Below are 11,610 nucleotides of genomic sequence, written 5' to 3'. Positions count from 1 at the left end.
CAGTTGGTTTGTTTTGATTTAAACCTTCATAACTTAAAAAATACAGCTAAGTAGCACCATAAAACAAAATAATAACATGATAACATAATAATAAACATGTTTTCACTCTTCAAATATACATCAAACAAACAAACAGTTGAATTAAAATAAGTAATCTCTTAATCTTTAGTTGTTATTTTAATGCATGTTTTGTCTTATTTTAAAACATTTTTAAATAATCTTTGTCAGGATTATTGTCTTTTTGTTCCATTGTATTTTTGTTAGTGTCTGCTGTCCACATGAACATGGGTATTTTCAAAACAGCACTGTCATGTAGACACTGAAACCGGAGATTTTGGCCAGTGATATTGGAGTGCGCGATTTTATCTCCTTTGTTCGTCAGATTGTGCAACGCTATCTCCTTTGTTTACATGAGACAAGTCTATGCAATGAAGGACGTAGCCAAAATATTGCTGCCAATAACTGTGCTAACAGGGCTTATATAGAGATACATGCAGTTCTCCCATTACATTGCAGAACAGAGGCATCAGAATGCAATACTATGCAGGTAACTGCTTATGACAACTGTTTTTTTATTTTTATTTGAATGAATATGTCTAATTGTATTGTTCTGGTTTATGGAATGCTTGATAAAATGACAATATTGTTAGTCTACCAAAACCGGTAATAAACTTTTTTTTTCCAGGCTTCTGATTGGCCAACACGGCTTTTGACAGTGCTTCATAGCATGTTTTTGCATTTCATGTGGACGTGATTTTTTTTTTTAAAAGCAAAGGAGGAAAAACTCCCGTGTACGTGTGGAATCGGCCTGTGTTTCTTGTCTCCTTTCTGTTTAGCCTTGTTGTTTCCTTAGTTACTGATTAGTTTCACCTGTGTCTCGTTTAGCTTCCTTTTTTGCCCCTTGAATATATCCCTGTGATGTTTTTGTTGGTACTTGTCTTTGATTTGTGAGGTGGTATACTCTCCTGTAATTTTCCTAAAAGCTCCTACATATTTTGGTTTTGTGATTAATGATTGTTTAAAATAGGATTCCTTGCTTGTGCGTGTTATTTTCCACACCACAATGTGACAAGCTTGAGGGCCCCTTATAGATGTTTGCAAAGGGCCTCTAGTGGGCTCTGTCCTCCTGGTGGAGAACCACTGCTTTAGCATAATTTTAGTGCCCATTCACACTGTAAACATTTTCTAGTTAATCTAGACAATTTCACCTGAAACCCACTCAATACACTACACATACTTTGCATAAAGTATAAAGTGTACATCATTCAGTTGTGAATAAACACATTGATATGAGACCACAACACATATGACAAATTGATGATTAATGCACCATTGAACAAGTGCAACATGACAAGCAGTGACAGACCTGTCATTAACACATACAGATTGTCTAGATAGAGTTCAACATTACCATCACTCACTACACTGCTGTGATTGTGTAAAGTATAACAGGTGAATTTACACGTCATTTAGTTTTTATTGGCATTACAGGATCACAACTATGAACAACTCATGATTAATGCTATATAAAATTGTCAATTTTTTACAAGTTAGACTTCTTGTCATACGATGGCTGATGTGCATAATCATCCTCTCTATTGGTGGTCTGAACTTTCATTTGTTATCTTTCATCCATAGACATTTCCATTCCCACTTTTGTGCCAGACGCCTCTTGAGCATCCAAAATGCGTAGACAGAGACAGAACTCTAATACAGAAATTCCTGCTCCATACGCACAGACCACCAGGTTTAGTGAATCATTCAGTCTTCTGCTGCTTTTTTAAATATGGCTTTACAAAATCAAGTATTATAGTGCCTACAGTCCGGTTTACAGCAAACCATGAGTCAGCGGGAGAAACGTGTTTAAGATACTTTTTTTCCTTTACAGAGAAGTAAAGAAAGCAGTCGGTGAAGTAAAGCAAATATGTGCATTCCCAGACACCCGATTCATACTTCTCAAAACTGTCGATAAAAGATGAGAAACCATTTCTCTTATATGTTTGTCTGTGTCTTTGACATCACTATGAGCTGGGCAGTGAGAGTATGAGCTGATATCATCAGCGGAAGAAGTTTTTAGTTTTACACCTCGCTCAAAACAAATAAACAGCCCTGTGTCCTTAGCAACAGGCCTTGCCTAAGAGATTTAAAAAATGTGAGCACAAGGAATCTGGTAGTATAGTTAACTTCACCCTTACAAGTACAACACATCCGGTCAATACACACCCACTCACCTGTCCACTGTGGCAGCTTTACTTCAGATGTTTAAGCTTCTCAAATATTTAACTTTTTACTTCTATGAGTCAGATCAGAAATGCCCATAATGAACTAAGAATTTCATTTTTAAATAGTGACAAAGTAACTAAAAAAGTGCTGCCCACTATCTTATTCTGACTTCATTGATTATATGAAAGGATGTGAAGAGGATGTATATAAACAGGAGATGCATATACAGGTGCAGAGGTCATTAGACCACTTTGTTTCATTTTGTGTCACTCTGTTTGTTTGGTATATAAACAGTGCAGTGGTGATATACTAATGGAAATTTCCTGTGTTTCAACATAAGAAACACTATATACATAGCTGTAAATAACAAACTTTCATATGACCCCATCCAGCTGACCTTAAATATGAAAGTGCTTCTATTTTGGTTTTTCATGATAAGTATTATCAATATATAGTTTACGTTCAAAAAATAATAATGTGAATGTTAATAGTGCAAAATTAAAGGCACAATATGTAAGATTTTTTGGTTTAAAATATCCAAAAACCATTAGAACAGTGTTATATATTTTGTTGACTTGTGTACTTACATTATCCCAAATGTTTCCAAGAATGTTTAAGTTTATGTGTTTAGTTTGTGTTTATGTTTTAATGTGAAGACGACAATTCCCAAGATTCCGCGCTCAATCTCGGCATCTCACCTATGTTTTGTATAGGTGACCTTTAGCGGCGAACATTTACATAATGTGCCTTTAATGTTGAATCTTACACTTTTCTCTTTTGATTTTACATCATAATGTTTGTTTGTTGTTTTGTTTTGTTCAAAATCCTAAAACTTTCTATTAACTTTCAAAATTAGATTTTGAACCTCAGATTGTCAAAGTGGTCTCAGACCATTTGGATCCCCCTGAACTGTATTATGTGACTGAATGATTTGAAATATAAACCATATGACTGTCAGTTAACTGGCAATGATATAGCAATGTTGCTAAAAGCAATTTTTTAGTTTTGTAATTCTTTTATTGAGAAAACTGTCTAATTCAGTGTCATCATCTGACATCATATGAGTGGAACTCATCTCATTGTCAGATGAATCCTGCTGGTGACCTGCAACCAATACATAGGAAATTGAGATAACAAAGACTATATTAACTAGAATTTTATTATCTAGACCATACAAATATAAAAGACCATACTTATTAACTAGAATTTACAAAAAAAAAAATTAGACAATGTTCATTAAAATATGTTAATGTCATCCCACACCTCTTGTTAACCAAATTCATTTATGCCAGAATTGTCAAAGCTTGTTTTAAAAAACTAAAATACAAAACAAAATACATGATCTGTTAGTTATTGTTTTGTAATATCTGTATTGTGTTACATTTTATTACAGTATATACATACGTATACACACACACACACATACTATTTGTGTATCTGTGTATTGTAGGCCTATATAGTATTTTGAATAAGCTACTCATTCAACAGTCAAAAAATAATCATAATCTAAACATTTTTACATCTTTCCACAATAAATCTTCAAAATATAAGTTTTGAAAGATACTCACAAAACAAACAATGGAAACACAATTCAATTTGCGTGCTTTTTGTGACTTTTCTGGTGTATATAGGCACATGATTTCCTACTTACCCTCATGAAACCAGAGACAAATTCCTTTAAGAGCACTGTGGGAATAGGTTGTTCACAACCAAATCATTTCATGAAGCACCATTTACATCATTAAATCCTTCTTCCAAAAATGTGTTTTTATCTTACCCTGATTCACTCTGGTTGTCTCATAGGGGAGACTTCTGTAACTCACTGATTTTTTGAGCTAGAGTGCTCAAACTTGCATACAAACTACCCACATTTGTTTACTACAAAAGGCACCAATTCAAACCTCTGCGTGAATATTACAAGCCCTATAAGGTAATGTAAAATCCATGGTGTGCCTTTGTAACAATCTACCTGGGTAGGATGTAACACATGTTTGTGTACTGTAAATAAGTCTACTAAAACAAACTTCCTTAATGGTATTTATACTTAATTAACACTTGGATCCAGTGTACCTGTGTAAAGAACATGTATAGGTCTTTAAAAAAAAAAAAAAAAAAAAAAATGGTCAAAGTGTGTGAGTCAATGTGTGTGTAACTTACAAATCGGAGTCACACTGGTGACAAATTAATATTGTTAACCCTGGAGGCTTTGTGGGCACAGAAACTACGTAAGGCACATTTTACCCACACATCCTTTGGCTTTGAATTTGCCAAATAGCTCCATACAGACAAAAAAGTTTCCATTGATGCAGTTTCGAAATCCTCACCAACATTTCAACATGGCCTGTCCTACTTATCAGTTCATTTAAAAAAAAAAAAAAACGCTGTAAGCCCTTTTCCTCTTCCACTGTATAGGCTTTCTGTAAAATTATTAAAAAGAAACTGTTCTTGTATGCAAGGGGATGTTTATGACACTTTTTAAAGATGTTACAACCCACCCCACCCCTGTCAGCCAGTATTTAGCTAGCCATATTATATAAGTTTGTGCATCATATAAGTTATAATATTATGTATTTATATTTTAGACCTGTCGGGATGGTTTTTGTGTGAAATTGCGTAAACACGTCACCCTTTTTGTGTCTTGTCATATCCATAAATAGATAAAAAGTTGCTCTGGTTAATTTGACAGGTGGGTGTAGTGTGTGTGTGGTATTTATACAAGTTACTATGTTGTTACAATATGGAACACGCTAAATCTCGAACCTCCGGGGAATCACCCGTTTTTAAAAAAACAAAACAAAGAGAGTGTCTACTGGTAGCCTGGGTGCCAGCCCGAACCCCGCCCACAACATTGGGTTGTTGATGCGCTGCACTGGAAATTAATTTCAAAGTACTATGTCTATTAATGGTAAAGTAACAACAGCTTGTCATCTTGAGTTTCTTAACGTACGATTCTACAACAAACTGCGCCATTCTCAAATCACAAATTTTATATATGCCTACACTACATGCAGTCACTCATTTGGCTGCATATGTGGCCTCATTTTGTCATGTCATTTTACTTTAAATTTTCATTACTCAGAAACAATACTTCATGCCAAATATGCCACTATCACTATGAGCTCATAAGTAAAGAGATCTGACCTGCAGGTGAACTTTAAGGGACAACACGGTTATATGCTAGTATACACTAATGAAGGGAGTAGTGGACAATAATCACTATCTGAATAAATTATATGAGAGTTGCTCATGTAGTGGTTTTTACGACATTTCTGGGAAAGCTCTGGTCATCATCCAGAAATTATAGTAATAACCGAGGAACCAAGTCCAGAGCCACAGTCATCGTATTTCCTGGCTATGAGTTTCCATGCTGGTTTAGGCTGCTTCTTTTTGTTAGTAATGTATTGGATAGTAATGTAATTTGTATTTATACCTTGTGTTTTGTTAAGTTTTTATGGTTTGACTTTTAGGTTACATTTTGCCCTGTTCTGTTCATGTGCCACATGTTGTAGTCCTGTGTAGTTTTCTCTGTTAATTAGTCTTTGATTGTTCCTAGATGTGTCTCATAGCTTGTTACCCTGTACATATTTAATACCCAATGTTTCCTGTGTTTATTGTCAGGCCTTTCTGGTTTTCCATGTCTTATTTTCTTAGAGTAAGTTTACACGACAACAATGTACTATGTACAATATAGTACTTTTTCCTTTGCATTTTTCGCGTACAGGTGACAACGTTTTCAAAATGATCCCTGTTCACACGGATCCACAAAAACAACTAAAAAGGCTTATGCATGCCAGGCCAGTAGTTAGCGATGTCACTGTGTAAAGAAACACTAAGCACCTACAGATTAAACACGTAATACGCATGCACATTGCATCACATTCACAATTCACAATGCATCAAATTCAAAAACTTGCCCTCTGAAACCCGTTTTCAATAGTTTTTGTTTTCAGGCCCCCAAAACATTGCTGTCGTGTAAATAAAAGCCCAAAACGCATAAAAAGTTTTCTGTTTTTAGTTGAAAACGGTGTTGTGTAAACGGCCCTTAGTCATTTGTATTTTTGTTATTTCTAATCATTCTTTGAAATTGGATCCTACTCTCCCTCATCTCTAGGTTTTACCCAATGTTTCAAGTATACACAGGAAATTTGATGGATTGCACAGACTAACATCCTAATGGATGCCATGCTGACTCAGATAAGAGGCGCTTATATAATAACAAACATTCATGCACAGACATGCACCACCTGCTCATTCACATTACTTCTGAACCCTCTTTATTCACACTGGCTATGCAATATTTTCCAAACTTTAACTCTGTTTCTGTGGCAAACCAGTGTCTAACAGATGTTGACAGAAAACCAGTAATGTTCACACCTGATTCTTTGGATTTTCTGTGACAGCATCCAGCCAGTTTTTTTTTTTTTTTTCTTGATGGTAATCAATACTTACCTGTTGTAAAATGTGTTAGATGGATGTCCTTCTGTTTCTGACTCCCAATGAGTGTACAATAATGATGCATGTGATTGGAAGATGAAAGTGGACAGGCCTGCTCAATATGTCATATATTGCATTATTTATCATGTGTTTCAGATTAAAATTATTGAATACCAATGGAATCAAGCAATGTCACTGAACCTCTCAAGATCCAAAAAGGTACAAAAAACATATTTAAAACGGTTAACGTGACTACAGTGGTTCTACCTTAATATTATAAAGAGACGAGAATACTTTTTGTGTGCCAAAAACAAAATAACGACTTTTCAACAATATCTAGTCACAGACGATTCATTTACTGAAATCACGTGACTTTGGTCCAAAACATTCGTAAAGCTTCGAAGCAGTGTTTTGAAATCGCTCATCACTAGACATTGTTGAAATGTTGTTATTTTGTTTTTTTGGCCCACAAAAAGAATTCTCATCGCTTTATAATATTAAGGTAGAACCACTGTAGTCACACAAACTGTTTTAAATATGTCTTCAGTACCTTTCTGGATCTTGAGAGGTTCAGTGACATTGCTAGCAATTGATTATGATTTCATCATAAATATCCTAATTTGCATTTCGGTCTTATGGGTGTGGAATGACATGAGTGTGAGTAATAAATGACACAATTACATTTTTGGGTGAACTAACCCTTTAAGGCATTATCAAGAATCAAGATACATCTTCATTAGGGCCCAAGCCACTCAGGTGCAGGGCCCTTTTGTTTTTCTAAGGAGAATTATTTTTTTCTGTCTTTTTGGGGGCCTTAACATGCTCAAAAACTCTGGAAAATTGACACACACATTGGAATCTGTGGCCATTAGGATGCCACTAAGGATGGGACCGAGAAGGAGGTCTCTGCGGAACAGAAAGGGGCGGTTCCCAACTTTGGGGTGTTGTCACACGGGAATAGGTGTTTTTCAACCTCTTTACCTGATTTGCTCAAATCGAGTGGGATATTTCCGGAAAAACAATAAGAGATATGTATTGTATATGAATGTAAGTGTATTATTTAAGTTGTTTAACGTTTCTTTTGTGTGAATATGCTTGCTAGCTCGTTGTAAAAAGCTCCAAGCAATCTTCCACTCACTTCTAGCGATAACTATTATTAGCTAACATTCGCTATTCTATTTGATGTATCTGTTAGTCACTTGATTTGTTTTAGTTTTGCGAGGTTGTGGCTACAGTGTCTGTGGTCAATAAAATGATTATAAAGTTTAAAGTCTTCAGAGTCATCATTTCAGGTTAACACATTTTTTTTTTTTTTAAGTTTACACAAGGTCAGTAAGTAGTCTTATGAATGCATATAAAGCTTATACTCATACAATATACGCTGAGACAGTCATGTGTTTCTGTGTGGTTGATAGCCTATAAAAAACAATTAGGCTAACTTACACTTAAAATTAAAGTTAATTATTTCACAAGCACTGTCTAGCCTATGTATTCTCTCTGCTTGTCTGTTAGTGCAGTGGTTATATCATTATAATATTATATATATAATATTATATATTAAATATATAATACTATAGCTTTTATGACGAAGGTTTACACTATGCACGTGAAATTTGGCATGCGAGAGATTAAATAAAATAGGCTGTTGATCGCGTGCAACCGGTTGTGTTCTTCTGCGTTATATTCATATTGAAGAGCATCAATCATTAAACAAGACTAGTAGCACAAGAAGGCGATCTAGCCTTAAGAAACTATTTGAGGTGAAAAAATACCGTAGTAATTTATAGTAAATACTATAGTGTTTTGAACCATACTTGAATTAATTTGTTGTGGTAATTATATAGGCTATTGCTGTGGTAATATAACATCTATAGTAATATAAACAAATTACGTTACCCAATACTGTGCTAAGTTTTCTTTAAACTATATATTACAATACACGCAGTTTACTGTAGTAAAAACTAAAGTACTACAGCCTATGCTGCTGTAGCATTCATTAACAATAAAGTGTTGTAAATACTATAATATACAGTAGGCTATACTACAATTTACTGTTTCAAAAACACTATATACTATCAATTACTATAGTATTTTTACACCCCATGCATGTCCAACCAAATGACGCCGATCAGATAAGTTCAGACAAATGACTACTTGTCTATGTAAAATATATAGCCATTGTGACAAAATTACATCCCGTGTCATTATAATTCGTAGGCTAGTTTATGCAAAATAATAATAATAAAATAAATAAATAACTAGCACTAACAAAACGGAGTAGGCTAATAAAACTTGCATAAATCATATATTTCGCCCTCTCGAGCTATAAGCTACAGGTCCTGTAAAATAGTTCATACTCTTCAAAATAAATGAATGTATTATAGTAAAATGTTTCCATATATCTAGGCAGGCACTCGGAAAAACGCATAGTTTCCCTGTTACGGAAGTCAAGCATGCAGCAATATTTTATTTATTTTTCATTATCTCGACATAATTGTTTCTCGGGATCTAAACATTAAAAAAGTAGTTGTGTTCATAAGAAAACAAGAAAAAATTAAATAAAATAATAATGAATGGCCTTTCAAGCTTCCGTACTTTAAAAAAAAACGCATATCCCGGCTTCCGTACTTTTTTGGTTGGATCGTTATAAACACCTCTCTCAGTTAGAAAACACCCCAAAATTGGGAGACGTCCCTCTTTTGTTCCGCAGAGACCTATACTTGATGGGACTTGGGCATGGCAGGGGGGCTCAACAGCGCCCCCTTGAATTGTGTCCAAAAACTTGGTCCATATATCAAACACGCTTGCATGTATTTGTATGAAACTCGGTACACATATAGACCTCATCGGGCCAAACAACTTTCATACTCTAAGTTATGCGCCAGCTCAACAGGAAGTTGGCTATTATGGGTTGTTTGAAAAACGCATGCTCTGGAATTTGATATACTCCTCCTTGGCGATTAATCCGATCACCACAAAACTCGGTCAGCATGTAGTCAAGACATTGAGGATGCTAAATTGGAAGCAGATTTTTGATATCTCGAACGGTTTGGCCGTGGCGAGGCAGCGAATTTATGGCGAGAAAAGGGAATCAGGAAGTGCGTTCTAACATCTGCATACATTGATTGATGTTTATAAAACTTCAGCTGTGTGTTCACTGTAGGTGACCGATCACATGGATGTGACTATTGGGAGTCAAAGTTATAGCGCCACCAACTGGCAGCAGGAAGTGTGTTACTTTCAAAATGCTTTAAGATCACCCTCTAATTTTTACCCAATTTGTTTCAAACTTAATAATAATGTCAAGACATAAATGTAGACCTGTAAAAAGATTTTTAATATTCTTCAAACACTGTTGCCATAGTGATGCAAAAATGTAAGAAAATGAGATCCAGGCAGTCCAGCAATGATTATGTCAGAGATCAAATTTGAATAAGGATTAAATTTAAAAATTAAAAATTATAGAGACAAACAATTTAATGAAGTAATTAATTGTTAATAATAAAATCTAGAGTATTGTAAAATCCAGAGTATTGTATCTAACAGCTGAAGATCAGAAAATACAGAAAGAAGGAACAAAATTAAGACATTTGCTGAATGAAATGAAAGATAGAAGAGAAGATGTGAGAAGCAAAAAGAACAAAGAAAAAGTAAAGAAAGCTAAACTATCAAAGACTCAGTCTGTTTATACTATAAGCACAGGAAAACTTACATCCCACTCAAACTTATGTTTTGGTCTAATAAGAAAAGGTCAAATGTCAAAAAATAAATGAAAATAGATATAAGGGTTGTTTTGACACCCTTAAGGGAATTTTATAGATCTTACATTATCACATGTCTGAAGAAATGGAAATAGACATATTTTGATATAAAAGGTACATCAAGTTCAAATGTGCAACTAATTCTGAAAACATCATCGCCTCTGCAGTACTTGGCAGACGTCCAATATCTGACCACAAACATGTCAACATGACCTGTCAGATTGGAACACTTTGAAGAACTATTGAATATAGCAAGCATACATACTCTTAAATATGAAATAAGAATAACCATGAAGGGTACAATAAAGAGTAAATACTTGGAAAAAATATGAAAATACATGAATATATAATATCAAAAGTAATATTCATAAATTATAAGCCATAAATGATTAACATGAAATATGAATAAAATGCATGAATATTGACCATTTTGGATCCACCACATAGCAACAGATCAAAATTCAATATATGTTTTGGATGGATTTGAGACACTTAGCATGCTTCAAATTGCATGAAACTCGACTCATATGTCAGAATGGTCATCCAGTAGACATGGGCAAAGCCTCAGAAGGAGGGCATGTACAGCACCACCTTTTGACAAAAGTAGGGGGTTAGTTTAACCTACAGTCACCAAACTCGGTACACATATTGATCTCATTAAGCCGGACAACTTTCTAATTTACAGTCATTAGCTCCGACCAATAGGAAGTCCGATGTTTTGGTTTGAATGTGGATTTTTTCAGCCTCTCTCTGTGGTAGATATGGGCACCAGCTGCTGCAGTAAATGTGGTGTATTCAAATAACTTTGACATAGTCCTTTTATGTTTACCCATTTTAAATGCCTATTGCTTGCTGTACACAGTTGCCCTGAAGCCACCGGGTTGGCGGTGCCACCAGGTTTGGGCCCGCCATCGTTGCTTGCAGCTATATTTAAGTTTGCTTTCTTTATTTGCTTTCTATCTGATTACATATGTCCCCCTCCCATTGTTTGCTTTGTAAAAATAGGAGAATCAGTTTCCAAACTTTTTTAATGAATTGAATGTTATATTTTACAGTGTTTGACATCTTTACCATGCTAATAATAAAATGTTAATAATTTGACTATATGGTCTGAATATCCCAGTAGAATATCAGAGTGGTTCACTCTGTGTTATAGTTCACTCATACAAAAGTAGGCATTCCTGACAATCCA

This window comes from Chanodichthys erythropterus, chromosome 16 (genome assembly GCF_024489055.1).
Source record: "Chanodichthys erythropterus isolate Z2021 chromosome 16, ASM2448905v1, whole genome shotgun sequence".
In the NCBI taxonomy this organism is placed as follows: Eukaryota; Metazoa; Chordata; class Actinopteri; order Cypriniformes; family Xenocyprididae; genus Chanodichthys; species Chanodichthys erythropterus.
This window is presented reverse-complemented; position numbering follows the sequence as displayed.